Source organism: Triturus cristatus, chromosome 7, assembly GCF_964204655.1.
Source record: "Triturus cristatus chromosome 7, aTriCri1.1, whole genome shotgun sequence".
In the NCBI taxonomy this organism is placed as follows: domain Eukaryota; kingdom Metazoa; phylum Chordata; class Amphibia; order Caudata; family Salamandridae; genus Triturus; species Triturus cristatus.
The window spans coordinates 831288961-831304120 of NC_140590.1; the positions used below are offsets into that span (position 1 = coordinate 831288961).

At 43.9% G+C, this 15160-nt stretch overlaps 1 pseudogene across 1 annotated transcript in view; it reads right to left on the reverse strand.

Moving 5' to 3' along the window:
- Positions 1-13304, reverse strand: part of LOC146810684 (catechol O-methyltransferase-like) — a 118109-nt pseudogene extending 104805 nt beyond the window's left edge. Inside the window, exons 1-2 of the transcript XR_014966620.1 lie at positions 13279-13304; positions 13087-13149 (exon numbers count right to left, since the gene is read on the reverse strand). The product of XR_014966620.1 is annotated as a catechol O-methyltransferase-like (transcript). The remainder of the gene's footprint in view (positions 1-13086; positions 13150-13278) is intronic.
- Positions 13305-15160: the final 1856 nt, after the last annotated feature.

Genomic DNA, 15160 nt, shown 5'->3' on the forward strand with positions numbered 1-15160 from the left:
GGTTTGCTAACCTTGCGCTTCTCCTGGCTAAAAGAACGATAACCACAAGGTGGAAGGCCGTTAGGGCTCCGTCCCTGCAGGACTGGCATGCAGAAGTAATTTGTTGGGGTAGGGCGGAGGGGGCTGAACTACAGAGGGAGGAATATAGAGGCCTACGTAGGACACCGATATCATCAGACTGGAATGCAATGATGGAAAAATACGTGGCGGTAGATATATTATCCTATTGAGGGACCGGGTGGGGGTCTACACGGAATTTAGACTACTGATCGGAGGACTTGCGGGCCCATGGCGTCATCGGGGAGTATACTTGTCATTACATCAGAGATATAGGATACACACGACACGAAACATGGAGCCAAGATACACGGAGGATTGTGTGTTGGGCATGCAAATGTGTTATTATTGGGACTTGTTGGCCGGGCTTGCAGAGGAGGGAGGGGGTGGGTAGTTGTTGTTTTTTAGAAGAGCATAGTTTGGAACAAAATGTTTCAATATAAAACTAAAATGATGCATGGAGTATTCAGATACTGGCGACAGTGTTCTATATGTATCCCGTTGGCATATTGCAATTCTCTGTAACTGGTGCTCAGCACGAATATGTTGTTGCCTTGCAATTTGATGTCTGTATAATTGCTGTGGAAAGTCAATAAAAATACATAAAAAAAAAAAAATACTAGGGTGGCCAACTTTCCATTATCACTTTGCAGGAAACATTGCTCGTGTGAAGACCCATTTCACATGGGCAGGCATTTTCTGTAAGCTAGACAGCAGAAGATATTTGTTGGGTATTAGTTTGTGGTTTCATTCTAAATCTTCCTCCTCTAAATCAGGTCATTTTACAAGCTATAATTTGGCCAGAGATTGAGATTGTCAAGTGTGACTATTATTAATTCTATATTTGAGTTGTAATCCCTTTACCAACCGCTGGAGTAAGACTTGGCTACTTGCTATTGCAACTTTCAAGAGTCAGATTTAGAAAATGAACAATCCTGGAATACAAATTGAATGAAATAGTCTTAATCTTTGAAACACCAATAGCAAATATCAATATCTATCATGCATACTACCCAGTAACCACCTACTGCCAAAGGACTTGCTCTAGTGGGTAGATTTTAGCCATGGAAGCAGGATACTTAACATCTAATCTCAGCATAACCGCTTCACCTAAATATCCTGGAAATAAACACTGCACGGTAAATCTGGGCAGGGTCTGATAGGTCTGCGTTGGACCAAGTATTACAAAACTACATGCAGAATTTCGTATCATCAGTATGGGTGGGATCATTTGCCCAACAACTCAATACCCTTTTCTTCTTTCTTCCGGATAGGGTTGCCAACTTTCAGAGAGAAAAATACTAGCCATCTACAAAGACCTGACCATGATTCTTGAGTAGAACTTTATATGAAATTATCTGTATTCATTTTTAACATGGATTTGCTGACTTTGTTTACTTTCATTATCAGTCATTAGTCATTAAGGCAGCTACAGAGCACATTTTAAAGTGTTTTCTTCTTACATTTACTGTTTGAACTATGTATTGATAAGGGGAAAAATATCAGCTTTATTGTGACTTTGCTTACTGTTTTAGTGGGAAGAACATAAAAATAAAGGTTATGCTGACCTAAAACCGTCCACGCGGCAACACTGCTTCTAGACACATTCCCTTCTTACGTAAATTGTCCCTCCACTGGGTCCAGAAGGTCACCAAACTATAGGAAAAAGTCTCAGTCTAAGGCAGATACCTTAAAGAAACTGAAGCAAGTATATCTTTACACCCTACCCAGTGCTCCTTGGGGTAATGGGGAGTCCATCCATGAGGATTTTGGTGATGACTGAGACTCTGACCCCTCTGAAGAGAACACCAATAGATAACAGTATCCAGTGTGTAATCATAAGTGGCAGGAGGACCACGATGTGGACAAGGGACGTTTTCATGGGCTAGCTTGTCAGTCTTCCTTATTGAAGGATAAGGTTGATCCAGAAGAAATAGATTACCCTTGTTCTACTGAAAGGACCCCAATGCAAAGGTGGAAGAGGTGTGGCTCCGCGGCCAGGGCGACTGACTCCGGAATCTGGGGATCACGGTTCGATCGCCGGCGGCAGATTAGCCCAGCACCATGTGACTCTGGCCAACAGCTTGCTTAATCTTCCTGACGGCCCCCAGCGCCTAGAGACCCTTACGGGTGATTGTTCGCGCTTTACAAATGTGGATTATTAATGCTTAAGATGGCTGCCTATGTCTAGACAATGCTTAGAAAGTCTTTTCTCAACAATGTAAGGAACTGGCTTCAAGCTGAGTGCCTAAGGCCTTTTCTACAAGGACAGATGGACCCGGAGACACAGACCAAGTAGGCGGATTAACGGGGCAGGACACTGTAAGAAAGTGGGTGTGTGTTGCAGTAACCCCCCCTTTTTTTGCCTAATAGCTGATGCACTTTTCCTTGTTGTGCCCTGGGTTCCTGCCAATCAGGTGCCCAGGGCCTGTGTTCCTTCCCTAAAAACTGCCTAACAGACAAAATCCAAATTGGCAAACCCTGGCCACATGTCAGCCCCTGGTAAATGGTACCCTAGGTAACTAGGGCCTTGTGACCAGGGAAGGCCTCTAAGGGCTGCAGCACTTATTGTGCCACCCTTACAGGCCCTGTACCCTAACACACACTCACTGCTCTTGCAGGCTGAGTGTCTGGGTACAAGACAAAACAGAGAGTCGACATGGCACACATCCCTGTGTGCCATGCCCACAACCTACACTGCCCGGGCATACATCAGCCACCCCTTTAGCTGGGTGCCCTATGCCAGTGGTGTGGGCACAGAGGCAGGAGCCCTGTGCCCCTACAGTACCCAGGTCCATTCCTGGGTCCTGTAAGTGCAGTGCTGCCATTTAAAAGAATATGGAGCTGGGAGCTTGTCAAACACGAACTCCACAGCACCATAATGGCAGCACTGAAGACTGAGAAGTTTGGTATCAAACTGCTCAGCACATTAAACCCACACTGATGCCAGTGTGGGAATTAATGAACCAAGCACCACAGAGGGCATCTTAGAGAGGCCCCCTGAAACCTAACCTACAATCCACGTCTGTTCTGAGGCTGCCTAGGCTGCCACACAGCAGACATGTTGCTGGACCCCTGGGTAGGAGAGCCCCTGCTCTCCTGGGCCTGCAACAATGCACATCCTGGGCGAGATGCTAAATCTCCTCCCCCAGGATGGGCAGGGGGAAGCTTCAAAGGCATGCCGCCTCTGTGAGCTTCCCCAGGCCACTGCAACCCCCCACTCTGGCGGGAAGCTTGGACGGAAACCCCAAATAAGGAAAGGGGATGTGCCAGCCTGCCAACCCCACCCCTCAGGTGGGGGAGGCGAGGTGAAGCACATCCCCGGGCTCTCGCCATCTTGAAGATGGGAAGCCCTATCCTATCAGGACTAGGCTACTGCCCCCCTCCCACAGGAGAGAGGCAGGATAGGGGTGTACCCACCCCAGGACAGGGACCCATTGGTCCCTGCCCTTCACCTACCTGTAACGCCCCTAAATCTAGTATTTAGGGGCACCCTGAACCTTCCTTCCCCAGATTCCAGATTCCAAGAATACAAAGAAGAGCAAGAAGAAAGAAGACCTGCCCTGCAGCTGCTAAAAAGAGGAAGACACCAACTGCTTTGGCCCCAGCCCTACCGGCCTGTCGACCCTCGAACCTGCTCCTGCTCCAACCCGGCATCTCTTGTGACCAGCAACCTCACAAACCCCAGAGGACCTGGCTACCTTTTGGCTCTAAGCCCCTGGGACTCCCATGAGTAGAGGCTCTACTCAAAACCTATTTCTAATCCCTGGCAGCAGCCCGGAACCGCGAACCCAGCACACTCTGCACCAGCCAAGCCTGGCCAGTGCCGGACTGAACAAAGACCACGAGGACGACCCCACGGCGACTGTGACCCCGAGTCCAGCACCCAAGGACCTCCCTCGACCCGCCTGAAGAAGCCTGCAGCCTCAGAACAAGGTGCCCCCCCTACCGCGATCAACAGAGGGTAGGATTTCCCGACACCAAAAGGCACACCTGCACACGGCGCCCCGTGGCCCCCTGTACCCACTCCCGGGGTACCTACCTATCCTCCAACTACCCAACTTACCTCTCGAAGTGGTGGTGGCACCTGAAGAATCCTCGTCCCCGAGCTTGCAGTCTTTTTCTAAACCGGAGATTTCCCATTGAAACCAATAGAGCGCCCGAAGGCTCAAAAGCACCCTGCACCCAGCCGCCCGAGTGGCCCTGGCAGTGCAACCTCTACACCTAACTACTTCCCCACTTGCCCTGAGTAAGTGACCAGGAGCCCAGCTCCCACAGCCGCGTGGCTTGCTAGTCAGCAGCCACCAACCAAGGCCCCCCTATCCCTCATAGGATAACATTGGGCCTAACTCTCTCTGCACCCGGCCGCCCTAGTGTCGCTGAGGGTGAACTAACTGTACCTACCTGACCCTGGGAGACCCCTGAGTCTATGCCCAGAACCTCAACTCTGCCAGTCGAGTACTTACCTTTAAACCGATAACTCTATTTTCTTCATAGGGTAACATTGACTGGCTTTTTCCTGAAATTTCTTCTAAGTGTGGACTTTTCAAATCTTAAAATATTCACCAAAAATCAGCCGAGTAAAGAAAACGAAAATACTCACCTGCTCTTAGGTGAGCTCCCAGTGCTGGATCTTGGTGCCCAGCACGGACTCTGAAAAATACCTACAACTGTACTTACCAGTAACCCAATTTTCTTCCATAGGAAACCATTGACTGTTTTTCTGTGAATTTTCTTCTGTCAATTTCTGCAATCTTTAAATATTCCTTAAAAATCGTATAATATCTGAAAACGTAATTACTTACCTGTTTTGGATAAAGGTCCCAGTACTGAGTCTAGGCACCCAGTACTGGATTACAAAAGTAACAAGAACATACTGTACCTGCAACTTGAATTTCTTCCATAGGGGATCATTGACTGTTTTCTCTGAAATATTTTCTAAGTGTCAACTTTTAAAATAGCTAAATATTGTTTAAAAATCATCACAGTAATTAAGTCGGCTTTCATCACTTGATTCTCAGTACTGACCCAGGACTGAATCTAGGATCCAGTCCTGGAATTCCAAAAGTAATCCTAAAAGTAATCTTTTGCAAATAACTTGAAACTTCCATTGAATTCAATGCATTATTGTGTTTAGAATAGTGTTGCCTATTGCAACCACTTGTAACTGTTTACAATAGTCAATTGCATATTGCAAAAGTATTTATACAAAGCATCTCATTCTGAGAAAGTATATTTTAATACCTATTGTTGGTTCTAAAATAAAACCAGCATATATTTTATATATATATATATATCATTGGCCTAGAGTTCAGTTATTGAGTGTGTGAGACTATTTGCTGACTGAGTGTGTACAACAAATGCTTTACACTGTCCTCTGATGTTGCCTTATTGCTCGACCAAGCTACCACTTTAGAGAGTAAGGTTATATCTAACTTTAGCCTCTGCCAAACCCTTGGGGACTGTGGACTCTGTACACCCTGTACCTATTAAGGAACAGTATATACAGAGCCACTTTCTCACAGACACTTGATGCAAGTTTGACTACAGGGCTACCCCCGCGGTGCTCCGATACTGTGAGAAGATATAACTCCTCCATATTGGGATGGAGTGACCGTTATCCAACGGGCGAACAAGACAAGGTATCTGTTTTCCGTTGTGCGTTAGAAGCAGCTACCTGCTCCTTAATATAAATACATAAATAGGAAAATCCTATGATACTTTTACCAGGGAGGACTACACCTTTTTGCCCTGAAGAAAGTCCGGGACCCGATTGGGCCATTTATTTTTGCGGACTGAAACATGTTGGCACTAGGGTCATAGGACCATACATTTCCTTACGACCCCAATTGTTTTTTAATATTTTTATTTTCCCCTACAGTTCCATAATAAAGGGATACTTGGGCCTGTAGGAGTAGTTTTAATCTTTATACCCCCTAGCCATATTCTTCAAGAGCGCCCTGAAATACGGTCGAGCCCACCCTGACCTTTAGGAGTCAGGGTGAACCCGATGATGAAGCATGACACTACTAGAGTGTGTGAGGGTTACTTGAACAAAAGGAATTGCTTCCTACCCCACGAATAAGTGGTTGATTCCCGATAGGCTTCTCCTATTTCCTATCCTAAGTATTTTTGGTGGTGGGATACTCATAGTGATAATTAGTTTAACTCGGGAGGTTGTATCTCTACCTGGAACCCCTCTCTTTCCCTTTGTGGCTCTAGAGAGGTCATCCTCTCTGTGTAGCTAAAGTGTTGAGATGGACCAAACACCAGACATAGATAAAAAACTGATCACATACCTGGGCTAATTTATTTAAGATGCTAAAAAAGGTATAGATTAATCTTGGAAGATATGTCAAGATAAACTCCAAGATGTGTCTGGGCTCCTATCCAATATTCTTGACCTTGGTTTACGGCTAAAGAACAGGAGACATACATTGAGCACAACATCTTGACTGATTGACCCAAGAGGATTTTGCCTTCTGGGCAATGCAAACTATGTGATTTCGAAGGAAATGCGCAGGTATATTCATCCCAAACTGTGAAATAGCCAGTGGTGGCTGGCATGGCTCGGGGTGGGGAGCGCATACAACAAAATATAAAATAAAAGGCTCTTACCTTTTCCACGAAAGAGACGTCCTCCTCGATCCTTCCTACCTCAAGACAGGCAGCAGGCAGGCTCCCGACTCCCAAGCCAATCCTGGTACTGCTCTCATGCAGCATGAGAGCAGTGCTAGGACTGGTGGGAGCGGCCTCTATTAGCGCTCATAGGAGCACTGGAGGCCTTTGCTTTCTCTAACCCAGCTGTCCTAAGACAGCTGGGTTAGAGTGGATTAAAATGCACATTCCTGGCTGGCCGTCACAAGATGGCCGGCCAAAGAGACTGGGTATTTTAAACTCGAGAGCACAAAGCTCCCTGCTGCCACTCAGCAGCAATGGCCCGCACTGTCCCAATGCTCAGTTTGGGATGGGTCGATTGCTGAAAAAGAAAATGGTAATAAATAAACTTTATTACCATTTTACTTTTCATCTCTGGCCTGGGGGTTTTGTTTGTCGGGTGATGCTCCTCCGCTCAAACGGAGGAGCCGCCCCTGGAACTAGCCATAAAAGAGATAGGGCAGTCATTGGGGGTTGCCCTGTTTGGTGGTCCTTTGCCAAGGAGGTGAAGCTTGTAAACATGTTTACTTGACTTGACAAAGCACTAGGGTTCAAAAAAGTTTTTCATCCACACCTTTTTGCAAGAGCTGGCAGAGGAAGGGGGTGCTATCAGATCCTTTCTTTCCCTAAAGAGAGTGCAGCTTCAGAGATCATAAAAAAAAATGAAAGCTCTCATGGAGGGTCCTCGGTCAACTCCTACCAGTTGCCCCCATCAGAGCCTGGAGGCAGAATTAGGTATTTTTTCATAATGTGCTCAGATCACACAGAATGCTTGAGTTCTACAGACGGTGTCTGTATTTCAGCTGTCATTTTGAGTAATCCCTCACCAGGTCTTCTCGTCCAGGCAAATTAAATTTTCTCTCCAGAAATAAACCTTTATTGGTCAGGAAATGTGTTCTGTTATTCAGAATAGTGGCCTCATTGCCTACTCTGCCACCCCAATGGTTTAAGCAACATTTACTTAGACTAAAATGTGGAGGCTTTGGACTGGTTATCAATGTGAAAGAACACTATTTGTGGATGCTTTACTGGAATTTCAAAACAGAAGGCATTTCCCTCCCCAGAGACCTGTTAAGAGAAGGCGACTTAATGGCACATCTCTACCTCAAGTATGCTTATCTGGCAGTGCTGATTTTTCATTCTCGTAGCTTTCTTCAGTTCCAGTTCTTGGTGATGTCCTTTGGGCTCAACATGGCCCCTTGATGCTTTACCAAGTTGATAAAACTGGTTGTGGAATTTCTGAAGATAAATCCATTAAATAATCTATTTGGATGACATTTCGATCATGGCCCAGGATTCAAATCGACCAGTGCTACAACTGGCATTGACAATCTCTTTTTTAAAGTCCTGGGCTTTGTCGTCAACCAAATTGAATCATGCTTGACTGCTTCCAGTCAGATGTCCTGTCTAGTTTTCACAGTAGACTTGGCCTCTTCTGGTTCAGAAGATCAGGTACGAAGAATGAAATATGTAAAAGTTCAGGTGAAGGCCTCTGACGGATGGCCAGACTAGAGGGACTGCTAACACCATCCCTTCAGGCAATTTTCCCAGGTCGGTTGCACTACTTAAGCTCTCCAACTACTGAAAATTCTATCCTTGTAGAAAGGTCTCTATAATGCTGATCAGACTACTTTATGAGTGGAAATCTGTCAAGAGCTGCAATGGTGGTTGTGGGAAATCTTTATGTTCTGCGTGGTCTCCCAAGAATTTTTTGCATTTTGCTAAACCCTATGTTTTTACTTGCTTTAGAACTCTGTGCACTTTACCCCTGCTAACTATTTGTAAAGTATCTGTGATCCCCCCCTTTACGCATGGTCAAATTGGAATTTTCCTAATTGGTATGTTTACCTTACATACAAGTTCTGAGTTTATATGGTACAAAATGTACCCAGGGCGTGTGAATTGAATGTCACAAGCGAACTGCAGCACCTATTGTGTCATCCACTACAGTGACAGTGAAAAACATAGATTCAGGCCTTCCATTATAGCCTGAGCGTGGCAGTTTAAATACTACAATGTGACCTGTCAAAATAAGAGAGTAGAGATTACAAATTCTAATATTGCGTCTGGAGAATGGAAGTAGCTAGAAAAATAATGAAACAACAATTTTTAGAAGTTATTAACAATTCAAGTCAATGGTAAACTCATATTTGTAATAAATATTAAGTCCTGCTTGACAGGTCTGCTGGGTTTGACATATAATAAAGGGTTTGAGGTGCATGTGAAAGGAAGGTAAACAGGATGCCTAATCAATTCTTGTGTATCCACTGTCTCGTTGCTACAAAAAATCATACTTTTGTTCTATCAGACGTCTGTCTCTCGGTTTTACATACAACACTTGGGGTGCACTTGAAAGGATGGGAAACATGAGGCCAAACATTCATTGTGTAGCCACTGGGTGCTGTAAAACCCTACTTTTGTTCTACTAGATATCTCTCTCTGGGTTTACTGGGGGACATGAACATCAATTCACCAAAATGCCAGGGGTAGCGGAAGTGACATCACACGCCCTTTGACCTTCACTTTCACTCACTCACACACATACATGCACATACTCGGGTAAATTCACCCGCAAGCACGAATACAATATACATTTAAAAGCATATTTTTTTACTTACCTCAGCTGTCAGGGAAGGCCATATTCCAGCTACCTGTACTCTATGTTTTATTACACTAATAGTGAAAAATGTACTATTATCAGATCCACTGGAATTATTTGATTGTGCAGCTGCTGCATTTTTCACATAGTTATAAATTTGCCACATCATCCATCATCTGCTGCATAGTCTGCAGATTTAAAATTAAAATACAAAATGTGTTTCTAGCTCAAACAGTTCAAAAGTTGCAGTGGAAGGCCCTTTACAAATGTTGAGTGATCACCTTTCTGTTGTTGGTTGCTATAGTTGGGTTCAAATGGTGCTAAGGAGATGCAACAAATATCCCGACAACTTTAACAAGAATAAAAATGACAAAATAATGAAATACGATCGGACAATGCACTGCATTATGCAGCATTATTTGCCTTTTCTTACTGCATAATTTACTCAACACTGCCACATAATTTGGCCCTCCCCAAGTGCATTATTTCAATGGGCCAGACTATTATTCAGTATTAGTGTAATAAAAAATTGACAGAAATCAAAGAGAGTGGAGCCCAAAGCAACGTCCATAAGGACAAGATGCCACTCTGTTCCTAGCACTGATTTTGCCACCTCTAAGGCCAGGTGTCACACAGGCAGTGTCAGGGGTAGCAAGTGGCAAGACAAGTGTTATAGCTGTGACCCGTGGCAATCCTTAAATGGTGTTTATGTTGGAGATACAGTGGCTGCCTTAAACTGGATTTTGATGTTGGAGGTGGAAGGACACTAAGATTATGACAGTACACTCCCCACACTCACCTCCAGCCCTCAGAGCCCACGTATAGTGTGGCAGAAGACTTGCACCTTCTTGAAAATGCCCAAGGTGGGTAGGGGTGGCCCAGTGAACATTCGCCCAAATGGATTAGGGCATGTCTATTAGTCTTTATAACCCACAAGCTCATGCCAGGCATAAATGTGGTACCTCCAATTACCTACTTCGGAACACTCCAGGACTTGTAGAGGATCAGAAGAGTACTGTTCACGCAGGCTGTAACCTGAGAAGAGCACGGAAGGACTGGATTTAGGAAATTGGGTTAATAGTGGAGGGGATGAAACCCTACTCAAGCCGCAACCGCAATTCTTGTCAGGGTGAAAAACAAGCAAACCCGAAATTAACCTGAACTCAACCCTCTGGGAGCTTGGCACAAAAGCAGTTAGAGGCAATGTGTAAAATATTTATGCCACACTTCAAAACAGTAATAAAGTGAAAGCACAACATAACAAAAATTTCACACCAAATTAGAAAACTAGAGTAAAATAAAATAAATATTCTGACACCAAAACACCAAAACTCCAATCAGTAAAACTGGATATATAATTTTAAAGGTTTAAGTAAAAATAGTGCTTAAAAGCACAAAACACCAACTGTGTTTATTTGGTTGCACCGGGCTAGGATAAAGTCACACATTCATGCTGGCTATGATGGAGCATGGACCGAGTTAGTCTCACTGAGAAATGTACCTTAAATCCAGGTTGCAGAGCGTTGCGCGGTTCCGCACCTAAGATGCGTTGTGTAGAGATGATTCGGGGCTATGATGTGAGGTCCTGTGTCGAGGATGCTTCGTGCAGTGACAGATCTGAGGACCCGCGAGGCTGCAATGCGAGGTCTTGCATCGAGAATGCGTCACTCAGTGGCAGTTCCTTGGAGGTGCGTGGTGGTGATGCAAGGTCCTGCATCAAGGATGCATTGGGCAGCGGCAGTTCTGAGGAGCTGCTTGGTACTGCTTTGGGGTTGTATCACGCAGATGCGAGACTGCGAGGCGATGTGTTGTGTTGTGTTGGTTCTGCCTGGACCTCAGCTGGGCTGGATGAGCACATTCAGGCCCACTTCCAAGGGTCCAGCACTGAGGTGGCACCACCTGGGGGCAAGACACACAGCAGATAGAGTCCAGGTGCTGCGTTCAAGGTGGTTGGAGCCTTTTCTGTCCCCGAGGCTCTGACCAGGAGGCCAGTCAACTAGCCTTTGGAATCACTCTGTGGGCCCTAGGTTCAAGATGCAGGTCCAGTCCTTTTCATCCAGACAGCAGAGTAGCAGTCATTCTTGTAGCAGAGCAGCACAGCAATTCTTCTGACTTTGCCATAGGTCCAGAGGTGCACTGAAGAGTTGGGTCTGAGGGCCCAATATTTATACCTGGTGCACACTTTGAAGTTGGAGAAGCTTCTAGAATTCCCCTCTCCTACAGAGATGTCTGGAATTTACTCACTCCTTGCCCTGGCCCCGTCCCCAGCTTGTTTGGTGGCACAAAAGACTAGTGTGAAACCCTTTGTGAGTGTGCTGACGCATAGTCTTTGTGATGTGAAAATGTGGTAAGTGACAGCTCCGCCCCCTATCAAGCCAGAGATGGATCATCTTGCCAACACCCATTCCTCTTTATCTCACTGTCTGTTAGTAATACCCAAAACCAACTGCCAGCTATACCTATTCATGTGACCCAGGATACAGGCTGCAGGCACCAAATGATTAGGACAAGAAAATGCCAACTTTCTAAAAGGGGCATATTCAGAATTGTGACTTAAAATCCAACATTATAATTAAAGAGGACTTTAAATTACAATTCTGTAGAGTCCAAACTCAACTTTCCCAACAGCTCCCAATTGAAAGTTATCACATATTAAATGTAATAAGGCAACCAAATGTTATCGTATGGGAGAGGCAGACCTGCAGTAGTGAAAACTGATTTGAGAGTTTTTCACTACCAGGTCATGTAAAATGTAATAGTAAAAAAAACAGTCCCGTGCACTCATATAATCATCAAATACACAAAGTATGTGTGTCTTCGGTATGACATGAGAAAACTGCAGCGTGGCAAACTTTATATTTCCTTTAATAGATCATCAGGTAAGATCAAAAACAGCCAGCCGACACGTGTTTCGTCAGAGAAATTGTCAAACTCTGACTCTTCAGGGCTGGAAATAACACAAACACATAATTTGAGCACAAAACAATGTACATTATGCTCTCAAATTACTAAAACACACTTCTTATAAGAGATTAAATTGAAGCAAAGGAAAGAAAAGGAAAGAAAGAACACCGGATCCCAGATAGATGTCCAAATACCACAAGAATTATTAATAAATTATAATAGTTCATATCAAATGGTCACGTGCAGAAATAGAAAAGCTCCCTACTACTCCTCATAGTGTGTGTTAACGTGCAAACACACCTGGAAACTCCAAGGTTCTCGCGAAGATTAAAATCAAACACCAAAATTTAGAATACAAATGCAACACCCCTAAGTGAAACCATCAAATAATATATAAGTCATCATGCTCACAACACCTTACCTAAAACACCGGAAGTCGTCCCAAACACAAAAGATTTACTAGTGGTACTTCCAATTCACAAACGGATAATCACCTAATCAGCACATTAAACAAAGCCTGAACATACGGCTATAGACAGAGTACTGGAAGACAAAAAAAGAAAAAGGTATATACACTCAAGAGACTGTTAACCATATTCAACACTCTATCTCACAAAAAACCTAAAATTCATTCACAAACACCAGATAGTCCCGCGACTATCCACACAACAACCACATATTTAGCTCACCTCGGCAAAATAAGATCTTAATCCAGGTAAATGACGCAAGTACACAACACGAACAGCACGGATCCTTTCAGTAGTTACCAAAACCTAAAACAAGTAAAAAATACCATTCCCAATAGCAATATCAGTCTGAGACACCACGTGTGAATATACACCCTGTGTCCTCATCACCGGGAAACTTACATGTTCCAGAGACCAACGAGTTTACTGCATCAATTGGAGACATGCGTATGTGTCAACCAAAACCTAAAAGAGGGACCGAATATAAAACGCACATGTCAATTTCAATGTCAAAATAAATCTCCCACCAACTGATATGTCAACAAACGAATAAAAACAGGTGGAAGTGATCCAAGAGCAACCGGAGAAACTTACATCATTACGACACGGGTACGCGTCCTGGCGTCTCTGTCTCCAACCGGTAGTGTAAAACCGGAACATACAAACCGGAAGTATAAGAGCTGACGCGGAACTCCATACCTCACAACCACTAGACCGCGTCAGAATCCATGCTCAATGTAAGAAGTAGAGAACGTCACAGAAAAATAAAATTACTGTCATCAGGTTAAGTGAAGAAATTTGACTGCAAATAGTGTCAACAAACTCTCGTGTAACAGGCGAGTACCTATATTATATTTATTTACCAAAACCAAATTTCGCAACGTATCAATCTGACCAATTATAGTAGGTCATGACCCATTGTATTTCAAGTCCTAATCTGGGTAAATTCCCGATCAGAAGTCCTGTGTCCATATTATGTACCCAGCCACTCGTATAGTATTAACAGAACCATCATTAATAAAATAAAAGCTTCAGGACACTCACGACTAGCCAAGAGTGTGATGTATTAGCAGAAAGGAATCCCGAATTATGATAAACACAACAATTAGGTCCCATGAAACAAGGAAAGCCAAACCACGTGGAGAATAAAGAGGACAGAGCAGAGAACACCCACAGTTGAAACAATACTAAAAGTAACGGTAAAACTTTATAGGTCTGTCAGTGTAAGAGCAAAGCAGAACAGATTGGTAATAGGTCCCTATCCCAAACAGTTAAAAGAAATCTTAATCTGCAGATTACATAGGTGACAAACCTCTCTCTATACATAAAAAAAAGGTTACCGTTCTGAATTAATATGAGCATAAAAGAACAAAACATCATCTTCTATCATAAGAATGCCATTGTGTGAATCACGAAATATCTGATAGATCTCACAATATGCATAATTAAGAACAATTGATTGCAAAACCACATCACAACCAATAGTAGCATGAGTCTTTCATTTTCGCAAGCAAGCCTCAGGAAACCAAAATATTAGCATTCATAATAGCTGGTCAGCTGACATATACAAATATCTGTACATCGAATCTTAATAGAATGCAACAGAGATATGATGACAGTGTACCATCGATTCACATATAGGAGACTGCCCATTTGTTGGTCTGACCATCGATTCACATACAGGAGACTATCCATTTGTTGGTCTGACCAACCCACCCATCAATGATGTACAGAGCACTTAATTACCCAAAAAGTATTGCATCTCTGAGTCACAATTAAGACCATGCTCCACCGTATGTAAGCGCATGATCCAGAATGCCTCTGTTCTTCTAAGTAGCAACTCCCTGTTGCCCCCTCGACTGCTGGGGTCTATTCGTTCAATCCCAAAGAAACTAAATTCTTTGCGTGGGCCCTGTGATGGACAGGCCCATGCATGCGTAGCAACTGGATACCTCACATCCTGCTGATGGAGTGCTCTAACATGCTCACCGATTCTCTCTTTAAGGGGTCGAATAGCACTCCCCACATATTGTCTGCCACATTGGCATTCAATAATATAAATCACAAACCTGGTTAAACAGTTAATGTTGGATTTGATATCAAATGTTCTGTTATTATAGCCCTTGAAAGATTTGACCTTATGTTGAGCCCACCTACACACCCCACATGAGCCACATTTATGAAAACCAGTGTTATGCGTGGTGAGCCCTGTCTCTTTAGGATTGATCTTGGGTACTGTAGGGCTAAGTCTAGAACGGAGTGTTCTCCCCCTTCTAAAGGTGATCAGTGGAGAGTTGGTAATACAATCTGACAAAGAGTTATCTGACAACAGTAAACACCAATGTTTTTTGAGGCTTTTACGCAGGATTTGGTTGAGATCAGTGTAATCCGTGACCATTCGGATTTTCTGACTGTCCGATCTTTGTTTATCTTTATTCAGAAGGGTATCCGAACGACTCATGTTAAAAACTCTTTT